Genomic DNA, 21,989 nt, shown 5'->3' on the forward strand with positions numbered 1-21,989 from the left:
CTTTTCTTTTTCTTCTATGTCCCAATCTCCTTTGTGGAGGGAGTCCGGTCCGATCCGGTGGCCATGTACTGCTCGCCTGTGTATCGGCTGGGGACATCTCTGCGCTGCTGATCCGCCTCCGCTTGGGATGGTTTCCTGCTGGCTCCGCTGTGAGCGGGTCTCTCGCTGCTGTGTTGGATCCGCTTTGGACTGGACTCTCGCGACTGTGTTGGATCCATTATGGATTGAACTTTCACAGTATCATGTTAGACCCGCTCGACATCCATTGCTTTCCTCCTCTCCAAGGTTTTCATAGTCATCATTGTCACCGACGTCCCACTGGGTGTGAGTTTTCCTTGCCCTCATGTGGGCCTACCGAGGATGTCGTAGTGGTTTGTGCAGCCCTTTGAGACACTAGTGATTTAGGGCTATATAAGTAAACATTGATTGATTGATTGAATATAACTACTACCAATAATAAAACCAGCCTGCATAGGACCACACTACAAAAGAAAAAAACAATTACAATGTTACATGAAAAAAAAGACTGTTATGTACAAAAAAAAAAAAAGTTTGGGCCTTGATTTGGATATTCAAGAATCATTTAAAGGCAGTCTGATAGTTTATATATTAATGATGAAATATTAACATTGCAACACATGCCAATACGGCCTTTTTAGTTTACTACAATTTTAAATTTCCCGGGGGTTTCTTCTAGAAAACGTCGCGTAATGATGACGTATACGCGTGACGTCACGGGCTGTTGGGAAATATGAGCGCTGCACACACACAGCTAAAAGTCGTCTGCTTTAACCGCATAATTACATGGTATTTAGGAGATCTGTGTTGCTGAATCTTTTGCAATTTGTTCAATTATTATTAGAGAAGTCACAGTAGAAAGATGGAGTTGGCAAGTTTTAGCCTTTAGCCACACAAACACACGGTGATTCCTTGTTTAAAATTAATGGATGTGAAACTTTACTATGGATCACAGCGAACATGGATGTCAACCAGCAGGTTTCGGTGAGAAAATTGTGGTAAAAGGTCGCTTATGAGCTTGTGCCGTCCATAAAGCTGCCGTCGACTTCCCTGAGACACTGGCGTCAAGACACCCGTGGACACACCCCTCCGACTATCAGGTACTGTTAAACTCACTAAAACACTGGCAACACAATAGAAAGATAAGGGATTTCCCAGACTTAACCTAGTAAATGTGTCTAAAAACATCTGAATCTGTCCCAATGCGATCGCGTTTTTTTTTTTTTTCTAGGCCGTCGCTAATGATATCCTCAAACACGAATCTTTCATCCTCGCTCAAATTAATGGGGAAATTGTCGTTTTCTTGATCCGAATAGCTCTTTTTGTTGTAAGCTCCCATTAAAAACAATGTGAGGATGTGAGGAGCCATCAAACATGTGACGTCATCGTCTGCGACTTCCGGTAAAGGCAGGGCTTTTCTGTTAGCACCAAAAGTTGTGAACTTCATCATCGATGTTCTCTACTAAATCCTTTCAGCAAAAATATGGTAATATCTTGAAATGATCAAGTATGACACATAGAATGGACCTGCTATCCCCGTTTAAATAAGAAAATCTAATTTCAGTAGGCCTTTAAATACAATTGCATGTCATGTAACATAAACGTTTGTCAACAAAAATTACATTATAAATGTTTTTAATTAATACAAAGAAATTACAAATGCAATGATTTTTTTAAACCTTATGTAAGAAAACTTTTTTTTCAAAATCCGTTAAAAATCATATTCACCTACCGTATTTCCTTGAATTGCCGTCGGGTATATAGTATGCGCCTGTCTAGAATTACTGCCCGGTCAAACTCGTTTCGCAAAATATTTTTATTAGCACATTTTCTAGAATTTCCGCCGGGTCAAACAAACTCGTCACATCACGAGTGACACTTCACCTGTCATCATTTTCAAAATGTAGGAGGCTGATTTCAATAAATTGAAATTGCATAAAGGGAAGAAGATTAAGAGCTATTCAGTAGGATTTAAGGTCCAAGCTATTGAATATGCTAAAAAGAACAGTAAGCAGCTATGTTTTATTAATATACCGTAGCTGCGTGTGTCAAATATGAGTCATTAAATGACTCCCGCCTCCTGGTGGTACAGGCCGCTAGTGATCCTTCTTGCGACGACTCGGCTGCAGAAGAAGTGACAACAAGCAGCAAGAGAGAGAAGCGTGTGTTTATTTTTTCCTCTCGCTTGCACTTTTAACAAGGAGGATTACATATCTCAAATAAAACAGTTTTCTAAACTGGACTTTCAATCGAAGCAGGAGGTAATAAAGTAAGATCTCCATCGAGACAGAGAGAATTTTAAAACTGAAGATAAGGAAGACTTCTATAAACAAGTTATCAATGCGTTTGATCAGAAGGAAGTGTGCATGGACTTCATTTATAAGTAAAGGTAAGACCATAGTAACGTTTTTTTTTATTAAATGTGCTTTTCATGATGGTATCCTTACATCACACTCAAATTTTTAAGCGCAGGCCTAAATTTGCCGCAAGCCTTTGGTCAGTGCCGGAGTGAGAAGAGGTTTTAAATTATTTAGCGCCCCGGCGGCAATTCAAGGAAATATGGTATGTTTTATTGATATAGAAAACTATTTCAAGATCTTGCAAAGGTTTTGCACAATATTGCAACAGTTTCTCAGGATATTTAAAAAAGGTTGTTTTTTTGTTTGTTTTGCTAAAAAAAAAAAAAAAATCCCCACCATGTCCCCCACCCGGTTCCTAGTAAACACATAAATGAAGGAAAAAAAACAATAAAAAACAGAGAGAGAAAAAAAATTGTGTGTATTATAAAACTGTGACTGCGATGAGGTAACGACTTGTCCAGGGTGTACCCCGCCTTCCGCCCGATTGTAGCTGAGATAGGCACCAGCGCCCCCCGCGACTCCAAAGGGAATAAGCGGTAGGAAATGGATGGATGGATATAATTGGTATAGATGACTGTGAATAATTTGAGTAAGTCTACCGAGGATGTCGTAGTGGTTTGTGTTGTGGTTTGTGCAGCCCTTTGAGACACTAGTGATTTAGGGCTATATAAGTAAACATTGATTGATTGATTGATTGAAGTCACTGTTAGCATAGATTACCAACATCAAACATGCCGGAAATGTCTGTTAGACATTTAAGTCCATTCTTAAAACCAATTTGTATACTAAAGTCTTTCAATAGACCCCCTTTTTAGGAACTATGGCATGAACAGTGACCAGAAAGTAGACACAGCTACAACGATAAGTACTAATGACATTGACAGGTAGTGGTGACAAGAGGTAACGACAATAATCCAACACTGACTGGAGAAGAAAACAGGTCTAAATAGTCGCTGGCTGATTGACACCAGGTGTGACCAGGTGCCAATCAGCCACACCTGAGAGGACACAGCACTCAGGGAGACAAACAGGAAACACAACCAAAATAAGAGTGCTGACAGGAACTAAAGACAGGAAACAAAGACAAATGCAGAGGAAAAACTAAGACATGGCCAAACTGTCAGGGACAAGCCTGACAGCCCACAAAAATCCCTAATGTTTACTACTGTTATTTTCTAACAATAAATCAATCAATCAATGTTTATTTATATAGTCCTGAATCACAAGTGTCTCAAAGAGCTGCACAAGCCACAAAGACATCCTCAGTTCAGATCCCACATAAGGGCAAGGAAAAACTCACAACCCAGTGGGATGTCAATGAGGATGACTATGAGAAACCTTGGAGAGGACCGCAGATTTGGGTGACCCGCGGTTCTGTCTCTAAAACTTGATATAATAATGTAAGTGCATCATAAAGCCTACATGAACTCCATGGTGTTCAGGGATGAAAAGTATCTCCTATTGCCATTGTACTATTTATTCAGCTATTGTTACATTAATCATTAGTCATGTAGCAGCCTAGTTTTGAATGGCAGGGTCCATGCTGTCACATGTTGATAAAAATATAACATTTACATAATAAAAATAAATTACAGGATTCCCAAATGCTGTAATGAATCAAGCAGAGACCCCAAAAGGGACAAGCGGTAGAAAAATGGATGGATGGATGGAGTAGAGCATGTGGCATGTGGCCCCACTTTTAACTCTTTTTTTCAAACGCTTATTGCAAACGCTTACTTACAGTAAGTCATTAATTTGACTTTGTAAGTTATTATTTTAGTATCTCAGGTAACTAGGACTGTTTTGTTTTTACTTTACGGAAAAAAAAGATATCTATCGTATATTGCCATTCAGCAAATGGAGGGAAAACAACCAAAAGTTGTAGCCCTCTTCACCCCCCCAGGCTGTGGTGGCAGCGACAAGGTGGAGACGTGATGGCGACAGGCCGAGATACACCGATCCTTACACCAACCCACCCCCTTCACCAGTCCCTCCCCCTGGAGAGTCACCACCTTAACTAACAAATTTACCTTCACGCCACGACCGGTCCAGTTACTTTGCGTTCCGGGAAAACAAACCACACAGTCCACGATACAACAGAATGATGCCAGCCCAACTGACTGGCAAAGACAAACTTAAATACTGCCTCTGATTAGTGCTCGGGAAGCAGTTTAGCGGGCGACCACTAATCAGAGACAGGTGAACACAATAAGTAACCATGCCGACAAAACGAAGGTGTGAAAAAACAGGAAGCAATGGAGTCTTAAACAAAATATAACTAAACAAAACATGATCACAAGACATGACACTCTCGGTCATAGTGTTACAATTAACAGTAGGAGTGTAAAAGTACATGTGTTCGCAATCGGATTTTTCGGTAGGAACCTTTCGAATGGGCATACAAAAGCATACCGACTTCCCACACGGTATACAAACCCCGTTTCTATATGAGTTGGGGAATTGTGTTAGATGTAAATATAAACGGAATACAATGATTGGCAAATGCTTTTCAACCCATATTCAGTTGAATGCACAACAAAGACAAGATATTTGATGTTCTAACTCATAAACTGTATTTTTTTTGCAAAAAATAATTAACTTAGAATTTCATGGCTGCAACATGTGCCTAAGTAGTTGGGAAAGGGCATGTTCACCACTGGATAAATGTACAAGGACAAGCATTGAAGAAGATAAAACACAAATTGTAGGAATTTGTTCCAAAATTCAGTTATTTAACTTGCATTAAATTATTATAAAAATTATTTGGGAATGGCCAGCGGGCTTGATTGAAAAACTTAACAGGGGCCTGTGGTCAATACCATGAATTGATTAACGTGGACCCCAACTTAAACAAGTTTAAAAACTTATTCGGGTGTTACCATTCAGTGGTCAATTGTACGGAATATGTACTGAACTGTGCAATCTACTAATAAAAGTTTCAACCAATCAATCAATAAGCTATTTCTTTTTCACTATTCTCTTCTTGTGCAGCAGACTGGCTCGTACATGCACATGCATCCTGCAATGTTGCCATTTGTGATACAAAAGTAGCGTACATCTTAAACTTAATCTGTCAGTAGATTTGATATGAAAGTAGAACTGGGCGATATATCGATATACGCGATATATCGCGGGTTTGTGTCTGTGCGATGTAGAAAATGACTATATCGTGATATTGGAGTATACGTTCTCATGCAGTTTTTTCTCGCTGCTGGCTTTACATTACAGGCTTTTCTCGCTCTTTCCTGTCTCTCCTTCTCACAGACAGCAAGAGCACCTTCTTACATACGTCACATACAACATCATACGCCCTCGCGGAGCAGAGAGGTAGCAGCATGGGTAACGTTAGCTGCACGTAAGCCATGATAATACGGACCTTCGATCCCGGAGCCGTGCGAGTGGTAATACGAGAGAAAGAAGGTGCGAATGAAGGAAAAATTAATTCCCAAGAAAAACAGCACCGGGTCCATCGTCTGTCGATGGTTTGGCTTTAAATGGGAATATGTCGAACAGACAACAGTAATTTGTCAAGTGTGGGCCAAAAGCCTTGCTACAAAAAGTAGCATTATTGCTATTATGTAGCATCATTTGAAAAGTCACCTGCTAGAGAATGAAGAGTGCTTACTCCGCATGTCAACATCTCCATTTGGTGCCATAATTCAACAACGTCTGTAGTAACCTACCACATAGCAAAGGATGAAAACTATTTGATTTCCTATTATGCAGCTAATTTTAATTTGACAGTTATTGGAATATCTTGTGTGACATCATGCACAAAAGTGCACTTTATTGGTTTTAAACTATTGTAGTGGTGTTCTGTACAAAAAGTGCACTTTAATTTAGTGTTGTTTTGATACGTCATTTTAGTGACATCATGCACAAAAGTGCACTAATAGCTTGTTCTAAAATGTCTCTGACAATCTTGCACTTTCTGTTTTAAAAATGACATGAATGTTCGTGCCACTGCTTAATAACTGTTTAATAAATACAGTTTTGGTCAATTGACTTAGTTGTGATTTCCTTCTCTGCATGAAAGTTTAAAATGAGCATTTATTAATGCAGTATGAACAAGAATGTTTTAATGCCCACTGGGGATGGGCGATATATCGATACACACGATATATCGCGGGTATGTCTGTGCGATATAGAAAATGACTATATCGTGATATTGGAGTATACGTTCTAACGCAGTTGCTTTTAGCTGTGGTCATTACACTACAGGCTCTTCTCGCTCTTTCCTGTCTCTCCTTCTCACAGACAAGCGCACTTTTGAGCTGTGTGAGTGGTAATACGAGAGAAAGAAGGTGCGAATGAAGGAAAAATTAATTCCCAAGAAAAACAGCAGGGGGTCCATTGTCTGTCGATGGTTTGGCTTTAAATGGGAATATGTTGAACAGACAACCGTAATTTGTCAAGTGTGGGCCAAAAGCCTTGCTACAAAAAGTAGCATTACTGCTATTATGTAGCATCATTTGAAAAGTCACCTGCTAGAGAATGAAGAGTGCTTACTGCGCATGTCAACATCTCCATTTGGTGCCACAATTCAACAACGTCCGTAGTAACCTACCACATAGCAAAGGATGAAAACTATTTGATTTCCTATTATGCAGCTCATTTTTATTTGACAGTTATTGAAATATCTTGTGTGACATCATGCACAAAAGTGCAATTTGTTTGTTTTAAACTATTGTAGTGGCGTTCTGTACAAACAGTGCACTTTAATTTGGTGTTGTTTTGATACGTCATCTTAGTGACATCATGCACAAAAGTGCACGAATAGCTTGTTTTAAAATTTCACTGACAATCTTGCACTTTCTGTTTTAAAAATGACATGAATGTTTGTGCCACTGCTTGATAACTGTTTAATAAATACAGTTTTGGTCAATTGACTTAGTTGTAATTTCCTTTTCTGAATGAAAGTTTAAAATGACTATATATTAATGCAGTATGAAGAAGAATGTTTTAATGTAGACACATAGAATCATCATACTGCTGTGATTATATGTGTCAAGTGTTAATTTAAGGCCAAGGCAAAATACCGAGATATATATCGTGTATCGCGATATGGCCTAAAAAATAGATATATTAAAAAAAAAAGCGATATCGCCCAGCCCTATATGAAAGCACTAAAAACTACTACAAAGATGATGGAGAGAAGACGCTGTAAAAGTGGTGTCGCCAACTCGCATGGCTGCCGTAGTTGTGACCCCAAGATGCAGGACACAGGAGAGTGAGGAGCAGGTAAGAGTCTTTTAGTACTCAAAATAGGGAGAAGCAGTCATGCATACAAAGGTTCTAAACGTTGTCAATTCTTGAGCCCCGAGGAAGAGGCAAGGCGGGCATAAATAGCAGCCTGATTGGCAACTGCAACCAGGTGTGCGAGGCTGCCATTCAGGGACACATGAGGCAAACGAGCACTAAGAGGAGACATGAAGGAAATGGAAATCACATAACAAGGAAACACAAACAGAAGTGATGTGACAGATCGTCACAGGTGGAGCCATCTAAATAAAGACAAGATAATTACAAACCAGGTGTCCATATGAGTTGGGAAATTGTGTTAGATGTAAATATAAACGGAATACAATGATTTACAAATCCTTTTCAACCCATATTCAGTTGAATATGCTACAAAGACAACATATTTGATGTTCAAACTGATAAACATTTTTTTTTTGCAAATAATCATTAACTTTAGAATTTGATGCCAGCAACACGTGACAAAGCAGTTGGGAAAGGTGGCAATAAATACTGATTAAGTTGAGGAATGCTCATCAAACACTTATATGGAACATCCCACAGGTGTGCAGGCAAATTGGGAACAGGTGGGTGCCATGATTGGGTATAAAAGCAGCTTCCATGAAATGCTAAGTCATTCACAAACAAGGATGAGGCGAGGGTCACCACTTTGTAAGCAAATTGTCGAACAGTTTTAGAACAACATTTCTCAACGAGCTATTGCAAGGAATTTAACAATTTTACCATCTACGGTCCGTAAAATCATCAAAAAGTAAAGAGAATCTATAGAAATCACCGCACCTAAGCGATGATATTACGGACTTTTGCTCCCTCAGGCGGTACTGCATCAAAAACCGACATCTGTGTGTAAAGGATATCACCACATGGGCTCAGGAACACTTCATAAAACCACTGTCAGTAACTACAGTTGGTCGCTACAGCTCTAAGTGCAAGTTAAAACTGTACTATGCAAAGCCAAACCCATTGATCAATAATATCCTGAAACGCCGCCGGCTTGGCTGGGCCCGAGCTCACTGAAGATGAATGATGCAAAGTGGAAAGGTGTTCTGTGGTCTGACGAATCTCAATTTCAAATTATATTTGGAAACAGAGGACGTGGTGTCCTCCAGAACAAAGAGGAAAATAACCATTCGGATTGTTATAGGCACAAAGTTCAAAAGCCAGCATCTGTGATGGTATGGGGGTGTATTAGTGCCCAAGGCATGGGTAACTTACACATTTGTGAAGGCACCATTAATGCTGAAAGGTCCATACAGGTTTTGGAGTAACATATGTTGTCATCCTAGCAACGTTATCATGGCCCCATCTGCTTATTGCAGCAAGACAGGTGTTACAACAGCGTGGCTTCGTAAAAAAAGAGTGCTTTCCTGGCACGCCTGCGGTCCAGACCTGTCCTCCATCAAAAATGTGTGGCGCATTATGAAGCGTGAAATACAACAGCGGAGACCCAGGACTGTTGAACGACTAAAGCTCTACATAAAACAAGAATGGGAAAGAATTCCACTTTCAAAGCTTCAACAAGTAGTTTCCTCAGTTCCCAAACGTTTATCGAGTGTTGTTAAAAGAAAAGGTGATGTAACCCAGTGGTGAACATGCCCTTTCCCAACTACGTTGTCATGTGTTGCAGCCATGAAATTGTAAGTTAATTATTATTTGCAAAAAATGTTTTTAAAGTTTATGAGTTTGAACATCAAATATCTTGTCTTTGTAGTGCATTCAACTGAATATGGGTTGAAAAGGATTTGCAAATCATTGTATTCCGTTAATGTTTACATCTAACACAATTTCCCAACTCAAATGGAAACGGGGTTTGTATTCAAACCGGTTAAGTTTTGCCACTATATTTTCATACCTTACCAATGTCGTGGCGGTAATCCTAGAACCCGTTGGTACAACACCTTATTTAACCGGTTTGGTCCATGTGCCGCCTCTAACGGCTCTGATATTCCTAAACGTTTTTGGTGTTTAGAAAATTGTTTTATCTATCTATTATTATTATTATTAATGTTAATTATTATGAAAAAAGGACGACAACAAGGCATCTTGCAATGGTAAAAGTTGGTTTTCAAGACAAAAAATTATTTTCAAGGTAAAAGTTGATTATCCGGGTACACAAAATACTATACCGTCTATTCTTAAAACCCACACAAAGACGTTTTTGGGGAGTAAGGGTGCGAAATAACGATGTGTTTGAAGCGGAAGACACATAACGGACACCAAACTTTACTTTGCACCTCTTGCTGGTCCTAACAGAATTGCCATTGTGACATCCAGTGGACACATTCAGAACAGCAGTTTCTTTCATTAAAAAAAAAAAAAAATGCAACTCATTTTAATACTTGGCAAACACATCAGGCGGGTTGGGTATCGAGTATTGATTGGAACCGGGACTAACGTTCCAATTCTCCCGGAATCATTCAAAAGTTTAAATTTCGATTCCTAGTTTCGATACCCAGTCCGCCGACCAGAAGATGAAGCCGCTGAACACCAACGAAGAAGCGCCCACCGGTGGAAGTGTTAGCATAGCCGAGCCTATGTAGCCGAGCGATTCAGTCAAGCACGGATAGCGGGCGTCGGCGGTCGAAAGTGTGGCTTTATTTTACTAAAAAAAAATGAAATATCGGCGAAATGTAACACGTGCGACAGGACTGTTTTGTGCTTAGGAGGGTGCATGTCGAACATGATGAAGCACCTCCGAGTTCATGGAGTACAAATAAATGCGTGTCCCGTCTTCGACGCGCTGCGCCGACCGTCCTCCTCTGCCTCTCCCTCTGGCTCCAGCTCCAACGCCCAGCCTGGCACCTCGGTGACTGCACTGCAGTCCGAATCCGGTAAGTAAAACAATATATATGCAATAAAAAAAAGTGTTTTGCCCCAACGTTGAGGCAGCTAACAAATTAGCCCACGTATTTTTTCATAGACAATTTACAACCTGCTAGCCAGGCTCCGCGCTGTGCTCAACGTACTCCGTTCACCGTAGCGGCAATGGGGAAGATGTCGGTGCCACAGAAAGGTCACTGCACACATAGTCCAAAGACTGCATCCCTTTTCAGAGGTGGAATCTCCAACATTTAGTTTAGTTAAGCAATAACGTTAGCGCTAAGCTAAATGATACTGGGCTAAACAGTAACAGCAACATTATATGTTTGTTTATGTTTGCAGGGATATGGTGAAAACTCAACCCAAAATACATACCACCTTCCAGGGACTACCTGGCAAACACATTGATCCCGGCATGGTACAAGAAGAATCGGAATCGAGAATCGTCAGGAATCGGAATTGAAACAAAGAATCGGAATCGTTCGAATTCAAACGATACCCAACCCTAGTAATCAGGCGGGCCGGATAAAACCTGTTGGCGGGCCTGATCCGGCCCACAGGCCGTATGTTTGACACCCCTGCCTTACGCAATCCTCTGCGTATAAGCATAGTAAAACAGCTTTGCGTGCGCTATCGCACTTACATATGTTGTAATACACGCAAACCTATAGTACGCTAAAGTGTATTTTATGAGGTAAATGGTCAATTATTGTACTTGTATAGCGCTTTTCTACCCCTTTTTAAAGGAGCCCAAAGCGCTTTGACAGTATTTCCACATTCACACACACATTCACACACTGATGGCGGGAGCTGCCATGCAAGGCGCTAACCAGGGACCAATCAGGAGCAAGGGTGAAGTGTCTTGCCCAAGGACACAACGGACTTGACCAGAATTGGTAGAAGGTGGGGATTGATAATGGTTATATTAAGTAATAGCTAATTTAGTAAAGCAGGTATTGTTTTCATGTATAGTACTCAACTGTAAATTGTATGTCAGAACAATTGTTTCAATCTGTATTTCAAACATTAAGACCAGCAGGCAACCAGCAGGAGTTCGCAACACTTTTTGCAGACTGAAACGCCAAGCAATGCCAAGAAAGTGCGCTTTTCTGCTGACAAACATAACCATTATTATGGATTATTATCCTGCCAACATTTGCTTGAGAATGTTTTAGAGGAATTGGCTTTCATTCATAAAGTATAATCACAACTCCATGCTCTGAGCGCCATCTCAAATTTATGTCTGAACAATGAATATACAAACCCTGTTTCCATATGAGTTGGGAAATTGTGTTAGATGTAAATATAATATGAATACAATGATTTGCAAATACTTTTCAACCCATATTCAATTGAATGCACTACAAAGACAAGATATTTGATGTTCAAACTCAAAAACGTTATTTTTTTTTATGCAAATAATATTTAACTTAGTATTTCACGGCTGCAACACGTGCCAAAGTAGTTGGGAAAGGGCATGTTCTCCACTGTGTTGCATCACCTTTTCTTTTAAGAACACTCAATAAACGTTTGGGAACTGAGGAAACTAATTGTTGAAGCTTTGAAAGTGGAATTCTTTCCCATTCTTGTTTTATGTAGAGTTTCAGTCGTTCAACAGTCCGGGGTCTCCGCTGTCGTATTTTACACTTCATAATGCGCCACACATTTTCGATGGGAGACAGGTCTGGACTGCTGGCAGGCCAGGAAAGTACCCGCAGTCTTTTTTTACGAAGCCACGCTGTTGTAACACATGCTGAATGTGGCTTGTCATTGTCTTGCTTAAATAAACATGAAAAAGACGGCGCTTAAATGGCAGCATATGTTGTTCCAAAACTTGTATGTAGCTTTCAGGATTAATGATGCCTTCACAGATGTGTAAGTTACCCATGCCTTGGGCACTAATGCACCCCCATACCATCACAGATGCTGGCTTTTGAACTTTACGTCGATAACAGTCTGGATGGTTCGCTTCCCCTTTGGTCCGGATGACACAATGTCGAATATTTACCCAAAAAATTTGAAATGTGGACTCGTCAGACCACAGAACACTTTGCATCAGTCCATCTTATATGATCTCGGGCCCAAAGAAGCCGGCGGCGTTTCTGGATGTTGTTGATAAATGGCTTTCGCTTTGCATAGTAGAGCTTTAACTTGCAATTACGGATGCAATGACAAACTGTATTTAGTAACAGTGGTTTTCTGAAGTGTTCCTGATCCCATGTGGTGATATGCTGTAGCGATTGATGTCAGTTTTTGATATAGTGCCGTCTGAGGGCTCGAAGGTCACGGTCATTCAATGTTGGTTTCCGGCCATGCCGCTTATGTGGAGTGATTTCTCCAGATTCTCTGAACCGTTTGATGATATTATGGACCATAGATGTTGAAATCCCTAATTTTCTTGCAATTGCACCTTGAGAAATATTGTTCCTAAACTGTTTGACTATTTGCTCACACAGTCGTGGACAAAGGGGTGTACCTCGCCCCATCCTTGAGAAAGACTGAGCAATTTATGGGAAGCTGTTTTTATACCCAATCATGGCACCCACCTGTTCCCAATTAGCCTGCACACTTGTGGGATGTTCCAAATAAGTGTTTGATGAGTATTCCTCAACTTTATCAGTATTTATTGCCACCTTTCCCAACTTCTTTGTCACGTCTTGCTGGCATCAAATTCTAAAGTTAATGATTATTTGCACACAAAAAAATGATTAGCAGTTTGAACATCAAATACATTGTCTTTTGCAAATCATTTTCAACCCATATTCAGTTGAATATGCTACAATCATTTTATTCCGTTTGTATTTACATCTAACAAAATTTCCCAACTCATATGGAAACGGGGTTTGTATATTCTGTAGGATGGCTGTACACTAGGGTTTTCCCAAATTGTTTGAAAATATATATATATATAAAGTCCTACATTTTAGATTACAATAATGCAGTTTTTAGTTGCAATGCTAAAGTTTCACACTGCATGCACCAGAATGTGCAACTAGCAGAAATGTTGCACCAAATCCAGAAAGACTTCACGAATGACCAGACAGATTTAGTATGCAGAGGTCAAATGTTTGTTCTTTATTTTCACAATTACATGCAGAATTAACAGGAAGATGGGACACACATGATTAAAAACAAACCCTGTAATCTAATCTATGCAATCACGTTTCGACATACAAGATAAGCAACATTTTAGTTGGCGTCTATTTCCAAGTCGAATAAATTCTGAGTTAAAAGTTAAAAATTGCGAGCTGAACGTGCTGTTACAAACCGTTACAACCTCATTTCCCAACTGTGGGTTAAATATAGCCTTTAAATGGACCCCTTTTAGACCAGTTGATCTGTTCTCTCTCTTTTTTGCTCTGCCCAAAAGTTTTATTTTGGTTTCATCTGACCACATGACATTCTCCCAATCCTCTGCTGTATCATCCATGTATCCATTTTGGTATAAACTCAACTCGTCGTGTTTGGAGGAAGAAGAATACTGAGTTGCATCCCATGAACACCATACCTACTGTGAAGCATGGGGGTGGAAACATCATGCTTTGGGGCTGTTTTTCTGCTAAGGGGACAGGACGATTGATCCGTGTTAAGGAAAGAATGAATGGGGCCATGTATCGTGAGATTTTGAGCCAAAACCTCCTTCCATCAGTGAGAGCTTTGAATGGTTGACCAAATACTTATTTTCCACCATAATTTACAAATAAATTATTTAAAATTCCTACAATGTGAATTCCTGGATTTTTTTTCCCCACATTCTGTCTCTCACAGTTGAAGTGTACCTATGATGAAAATGACAGACCTTTGTCATCATTTTAAGTGGGAGAACTTGCACAATCGGTGTTTTTGCCCCACTGTAAATGTGTGTCAACAAAGACATTTGTCAATACTCGTGTTGTGTTTTTGTGTTGTCCTGCCTTCTCTTTTATCTTGTCCCTGCATTTTCCCTGTCGTGCCTCTTTTTTCAGTTCACTCTTCCTGGGCGAGGGGTGGATCTTGAGGCACGCCTGCAGCTAATCAGTTGTTCATGGACTATTTTAAGCCCGACACAGACAGCTGTGCCTTGCTGGTTATTGTTTCCTGTTCCTTCCACGTCGCATTATTTGGATTGACCTCCAAGTCTGGGGCCGTTTTTCCGCCCTGGTTTTTATACACCTAACCTCCGTGTGTTTTTATTTCCTCCCTGAGGTGGAGAAGATATCTGTTGTGGACTTTTCCTTTGCTCCATGTGACCTGGCCTTCCCCCCCCCGCAGACTTCTGAGGTTCCCGCTTATTGACTATGTTATATGGTGTGCGTTTTTGCCCCATCCCCTTTTAACCAGAGGTGGGTAGAGTAGCCAGAAATTGTACTCAAGTAAGAGTACTGTTACTTTAGAGATGTATTACTCAAGTAAAAGTAAGGAGTAGTCACCCAAATATTTACTGGAGTAAACGTAAAAAGTATGTTGTGAAAAAACTACTCAAGTACTGAGTAACTGATGAGTAATCTGTTTAATGATGACGGCAACAAGTAATGCACAAAAACATAAAAATAGCAATGAACAAATTCAGAGCAAGGAATATCTCTTAAGCAAATAAAACAATAATATATATTAAATAATATATATTTGGTTTTACACTGTATTGAAAAAATATTGAAAATGAATGTTACCTTTGCAACCTCATTATACTATTGGCTAAGTTTTATATTCATAAATGTACGTTTTTCAATACCCGACCTGTTTTTTGTGCCTTTAAAAAAGATTTAAAACTCTACATTAAAACACTCTCCCTCTAACAACCAAAAAGCTGTGAAAACGATGATGCTGTGTTCCAAATTTAAGTTATTTCCTGAGATTGAGTGAGCATATGGCTTTGCACTTTGTTTAATATATATATATATATATATATATATATTGCATTCTATTTTAGTTACTTTGTATTTACAAGCCCCGGCGCTGTTTTGTACGTTTTTTTATACTGTTTTGTACTGTTTTTGTACTTACTTTATTATTTTCAACTGTTTGTAAATGTTGATAATTTATACATAAAGGTTTATAAAAAGGAAAAAAAAGTGTGCAGTTAATCATGTGACCGCCTGGCTCTGTTTGATTGGTGAAACAGAGTCAAACGTCACCAGTGACTGCATTTGGTTGGTGAAACGGAGTCAAACGTCACCAGTGACTGCATTTGATTGGTGAAACGGAGTCTAACGTCACCAGTGACTGCATTTGATTGGTGAAACGGAGTCTAACGTCACCAGTGACTGCATTTGATTGGTGAAACGGAGTCTAACGTCCCCAGTGACTGCATTTGATTGGTGAAACGCAGGCATGTGATAAGTCCTACTTTGAATCGATAAAATTCAGTAGCGAGTAGCGAGCTGAATGTAGATAAATGGAGCGGAGTAAAAGTAGTGTTTCTTCTCTATAAATATACTCAAGTAAAAGTAAAAGTATGTTGCATTAAAACTACTCTTAGAAGTACAATTTATCCCAAAAGTTACTCAAGTAGATGTAACGGAGTAAATGTAGCGCGTTACTACCCACCTCTGCTTTTAACATTTTGGTCTTAAAGACTTTCCTTTTTTTAATTCTATTTTGCCTGCCGTCTCTGCATCTGCGGTCAACACCTTGACTAAGTCCTAACAACTTTTTTACTTAACCAAAATTATGGATAAATATTCTTGTTGGTTTTAAAGTGAGTTTCTTTGACCTTGGCTGGTAATGGAATAAATATGTTTGTATTTTCAAATTGGATCATCAAATTTAGTAAAATGTATCATTGTTTTGCTTGCCTGGATTAAAATGTACTGTAAGACATGATTTAATAAAATATATTTTTTTCGGCAATGTTTTGTGCGAGTTGTTTAAATTCAGAAAGTGGTGGAAAATGTGTTGCTAATAATTAAGCAAGCTTTCTTGTGCATCCATAATATCTACAACCCACCAAATACTTACCATCATAGTAAAACTATTTGATTACGCGTCAAATAAATTTGTTCTTTCATATTGGAATGTGATAAGGGGACAAGTTATGTGTGTACTGCCAATAAAATACATCTGCTTGTGAAAGTCTGATAATTTAACAGCAAGCTTCTACCCCTCAAGACAGGGGGGTAGCAGTTTGGTGCGGGGTCGTTCTCCAAGGAAGACAGACCGACTACTCGGGACATGCCGTCTAGGTAAAAACATGATTTAATTTTAACTAAAAAAAGGTACAAACAAAAAGCGCTCACAGCGGAGGAACAACTTGGCTAAGGAACAAAACGAACACATAAACAGACGGTGAACATAAATCAAACAACACTTACTATGGCTTGACAAGAGCAGCATGGACTTTGGCATGAAAAAACTAGCATGGACAGAGCATGGAAAGAACATAATGACTCCAGCCCGACTGACCGGCAATGGCAGGCTTAAATAATGCCTCTGATTAGTGCTCAGGTAGCAGGTGAGCGGCCGAACACTAATCAGAGACAGGTGAATGTAATTTGCAACCATGGCAACAAAACAAGGGAGTGAAAAAAAAACAGGCACTTAAAGAGTCCAAAGGTCAACAGAACATAGCTAAACAAGGCATGATCAAAAGACGCATAAAATGGAACTTCAATCCTTCTAATTTTTCGAATATTTTGGGTGGTATGCAGTACCAGAAGGAATTACATTTTTTAATCCAGGACTTCCAATGCCAAGACACCATTTAAATCAAATCTCAAACTGCGGTATGTGTACCACGAGTGGTACCAGGGCTCTATCTCAGTGGTTCTCAACCTTTTTTCAGTGATGTAACCCTTGTGAACATTTTTTTAATTCAAGTACCCCCTAATCAGAGCAAAGCATTTGTGGTTGAAGAAAAGAGATAAAGAAGTAAAACACAGCACTATGTCATCAGTTTCTGATTTATTAAGTTGTATAACGGTGCAAAATATTGCTCATTTGTAGTGGTCTTTCTTGAACTCTTTGGAAAAAATTAAATAAAAATAACTAAAAACTTGTTGAAAAATAAACAAGTGATTCAATTATAAATAAAGATTTCTACACATAGAAGTAATCATCAACTTAAAGTGCCCTCTTTGGGGATTGTAATAGAGATCCATCTGGATTCATGAACTTAATTCTAAACATTTCTTCACAAAAAATGAAATCTTTCTCATCAAAATTTATGGAACATGTCCACAAAAAATCTAGCTGTCAACACTGAATATTGCATTGTTGTATTTCTTTTCACAGTTTATGAACTTACATTCATATTTTCTTGAAGTATTATTCTATAAATATATTTATAAAGGATTTTTGAATTGTTGCTATTTTTAGAATATTTTTTTAGAAATCTCACATACTCCATGGCATACCTAGAAGTACCCCCAGGCGTACGCGTACCCCCATTTGAGAACCACAGATATATAGAATAGAATAGAATAGAATAGAATAGAATATAAAGTACTTTACTGATCCCTGGGGTAAATTCAGCAAATATCAGATATATCAGAATGTAGGTGGGTTTATTTTGTACCCTTTGCGTTCATATTTCACTGTTTGTTGCATTTTTTTTGCGTTTCACCTGATTGTAAAATATGTCGATCGAAAGGGGGTGTGACGTTCATATTTTGTCAATATTCAGTGTTTTATCCTTCATAGAAAAAAAAAAATCAATTACGTTTTTTAAGGCGGTCTGTCATAACGTTTTTAGCATTCAATCAGACAATTTTACAAGGTTTTGTATTAGTGTTCCCAAAAATAGATATACACATTTTTTTCCTTAAATGTGGCCCCCGAGCCTGGTTTAGAGTCTGGTAGTTGGATGGTATTAAATCAGGCCCATACTTTAGCTCAGCGGTTCTCCACCTTGTTTCAGTGATGTACCCCCTGTGAACACTTTTTTAATTCAAGTACCCCCTAATCAGAGAAAAGCATTTTTGGTTGGAAAAATGAGATACAGAAATATAATACAGCACTATGTCATCAGTTTCTGATTTATTAAGTTGTATAACGGTGCAAAATATTGCTCATTTATAGTGGTCTTTCTTGAACTATTTGGAAAAAATAAAATGAAAATAACATAAAACTTGTTGAAAAATAAACAAGTGATTCAATTATAAATAGAGATTTCTACACATAGAAGTAATCATCAACTTAAAGTGCCCTCTTTGGGGATCGTAATAGAGATCCATTTGGATTCATGAACTTAATTCTAAACATCCATCCATCCATCCAGTTACTACGGCTTATTGCCTTCTGGGGTTGCGGGGGGCGGTGGCGCCTATCTCAGGGTACACCCTGGACAAGTCGCCAACTCATCGCAGGGCCCAATTCTAAACATTTCTTCACAAAAAAAAGAAATATTTAACATCAATATTTATGGAACATGTGGTAGGATTGGTAAGCATGTTGTTAGGGCGGGATAGCCATTCATAGAAGGTGAACCCACTTTGCACCAAGTTCCTGCATCCAGTGGCCCCCCAGTAAAGTGAATGTGAGACCCCTGATCCTAACAATTCAGAAAAAATCTGTGAAATAATGGTGTTTTTCCGTGGAACTGCTAGCATTGTCACTTCATTTAAGGTGGTTGATCGTAATAAATAGGAAAAACTCTGTAGAATAAAGGTATTTTTCTGCAGAACTGTTTGCATCGTCACTTTAAACCGCGGGTCGGGCGGTTGACATGACGAAAAAATAGATTTTAATTAGATCCGGGCGGGTTGCGGTTGATCCATCCGGAAATATTTTATACGCATGGTTCTGTGATCAGTATCCTTTGCCATTCAAAGTGCCATTTAAGACCCGTGTCATAAAGCGAAGAAGACAATAAGAGACGCTATTATTCTCCCAAATGACTGCCAGCAGTCACCCAGATAATAAATATTAGGGCGTGCTATGAGGCCATTGACTTTGTAGCCAACTACAACGTGTACGATCTGCTTGTCAGTCCAACTACATGTTCTGTGTGGCTTCCACAGCAACACACACACAACTGGAAGGCATACTGGATGACACAGAGTACACTAATGGTTGTGATATAAACAATTTTAACACTCTTAGTAATATGCGCCACGCTGTGAAGCCACACCAATTAAGAACGACAAACACATTTCGGGAGAACATCCTCACAGTAACACAACATAAATGCAACACAACAAATACCCATAATCCTTTGTATTCATGACATTTCCTGACTATTTTATACACCCCGCTGGCAGCAAACCCCGGTAAGGTGGGCGGAGTGGGGGCGTGGAGGTGTAAAATATATTCAGGATTTGTCATGAATACAAAGGATTATGGGTATTTGTTGTGTTGCGTTTATGTTGTGTTACTGAGAGGATGTTCTGCCGAAAGGTGTTTGTCAATCTAGTATTGTGTGGCTTCACAGCGTGGCACATATTAGTAAGTGTTAAAGTTGTTTATATCACAACCATCAGTGTACTCTGTATCACCCAGTATGCCTTTCAATCTTGTACGTGTGATTGCGGAAGCTGTACACAACATGTTGACGGACCAACAATCGGTTCGTACATGTTGTTGAAGGTGCCTAAGGCAATGGCTTCACAGCACACCCATATTCTCGTAGTCAGGACGTACACTATTGGATAATCGCGGGGACGGTAGCGGTTCCAGTTGTCATCATTATTCCGTGAAGCAGTTATAAATAGCTCTGTAAGTGATAAAGGTGGACAACCTCTGATGTATTTCAGCGGGCGGTTGGCGGGCAGGTACGGTCCTGATAAAATGGTGAAGCGGATGCGGATGATAGACTTGCCTATCCGCGCATCTCTAGTGGTTAATCTTAATAATTTTGTAAAAATCTGTAACATTACAACATTTCTCCGCAAAACGTTTCATGAAAATTTCTGTAAATATATATTTTTTTATCATTATTTGGTTTACAATGTTTTACTTTAATTTTATGGTTTTCGTTTGGCAGCCGTAGCTGCCAGTAGATGACGGTTTTTTTTACAGAATTTTTTTTTTTTTACAGTATAGAAGCGACACCGAGGAAGAAGATTTAATCGGATTTAGCGATTAGGAGTGACAGATTGTTTGGTAAACGTATAGCATGTTCTATATGTTATAGTTATTTAAATGACTCTTACCATAATATGTTACGTTAACATACCAGGCACCTTCTCAGTTGGTTGTTTATGCCTCATATAACGTACACTTATTCAGCCTGTTGGTCACTATTCTTTATTTATTTTAAATTTCCTTTCAAATGTCTATTCTTGGTGTTGGGTTTTATCAAATAAATGTCCCCAAAAAATGCGACTTATACTCCAGTGCGACTTATATATGTTTTTTTTTATCCTTCTTTATTATGCATTTTCTGCAGGTGCGACTTATACTCCGGAGCGACTTATACTCCGAAAAATACGGTGAATGCCACCACCCAAAAAATGCTTCACCCCTCTTCGCTCACACCACCATCTTGTGGTTGCACTGGCAAAGATGGTGACTCCAGAGGATGCCAGCCTCTGATGCATTTTGATCACACACTTTTTTTTTTTTTTTTTTTTTTGGAGGGGTGGGGGGAAGAAATGAGGGGTGCAGCAGTGTTTCTGTCTCCATGCCCTCCCTTGCGAAAAAAAAGTGAGCGCGCTGTTGCGTTGGCCCAGTTTAAACAGCCAGCCGCCCACGTGAACGCGCACGTACCTGTGTGGCCACACGAGCACGAATAATGCATGCGTGCGCGCACACGTGATCAGTCACCGTCAGTACCAAAAAAAAAAAAAAAAGAATGTTGAGCCTTTTCCTTTACGGAAGAGTAGAAGGAGTCAGCGTAAAAAAAAAATATATATATATATATATATGTTTAACAGTCTAACAAATGATTATGTCGTCATAAGTGACGAAAAAAAAAAAAAAAAAAAAAAAGGCGCCATTCTACAATATTCTTACCTCGGTCGTCTTAAGTGCCGTCGGCGGGTCCAGACACGCGTGCGTTTATATCCACATCCGATAGGTCGCGGCTGGTCATATCCGAAAGGAGAAAAAAGCGCGCGGGTGCGATGTTGCGTTCACAGTCCCACTCTGCCTGCCCTCTGCGCGTGCGCGTGTGTGCGCGCGCGAGGTGAGACAGACGGGAGATGCGGTATTATCGCCGCGGATGACAAGACGTCTCATTGAGTCACCGCGGGCGCGCTGGAAAGATCTCAGTCTAAAACCGGGCAGTGTACAGCCGGGACAAGATTAATGATCAGGACAGCGGGACTCTCTCTCTCTCTCCCTCTCTCTCTCTCTCTCTTTTTGCAGAGTGCGATTGGAGGATGCAGACTAAAGTTTATTGAGACAGCAGCCAATGCCAGTGTTGCATTCTCTCAATCGGCCTTGGCCAGCCACCGTGCTTTAAAGGCCTACTAAAACCCACTACTACCCACCACGCAGTCTGATAGTTTATATATCAATGATGAAATATTAAATACGAAGGTCCTGCAGTCCTGGGTTCAAATCCAGGCTCGGGATCTTTCTGTGTGGAGTTTGCATGTTCTCCCCGTGAATGCGTGGGTTCCCTCCGGGTACTCCGGCTTCCTCCCACATCCAAAGACATGCACCTGGGGATAG

At 39.6% G+C, this 21,989-nt stretch overlaps 1 protein-coding gene across 1 annotated transcript in view; it reads right to left on the reverse strand.

Moving 5' to 3' along the window:
* Positions 1–21,627, reverse strand: part of nlgn4xa (neuroligin 4 X-linked a) — a 254,586-nt gene extending 232,959 nt beyond the window's left edge. The window contains exon 1 of the mRNA XM_061904746.1: positions 21,327–21,627. The gene's annotated coding sequence lies outside the window, so the exon portion shown is untranslated. The remainder of the gene's footprint in view (positions 1–21,326) is intronic.
* Positions 21,628–21,989: the final 362 nt, after the last annotated feature.

The sequence above is a fragment of the Nerophis ophidion genome, linkage group LG06, assembly GCF_033978795.1.
Source record: "Nerophis ophidion isolate RoL-2023_Sa linkage group LG06, RoL_Noph_v1.0, whole genome shotgun sequence".
NCBI classification, from domain to species: domain Eukaryota; kingdom Metazoa; phylum Chordata; class Actinopteri; order Syngnathiformes; family Syngnathidae; genus Nerophis; species Nerophis ophidion.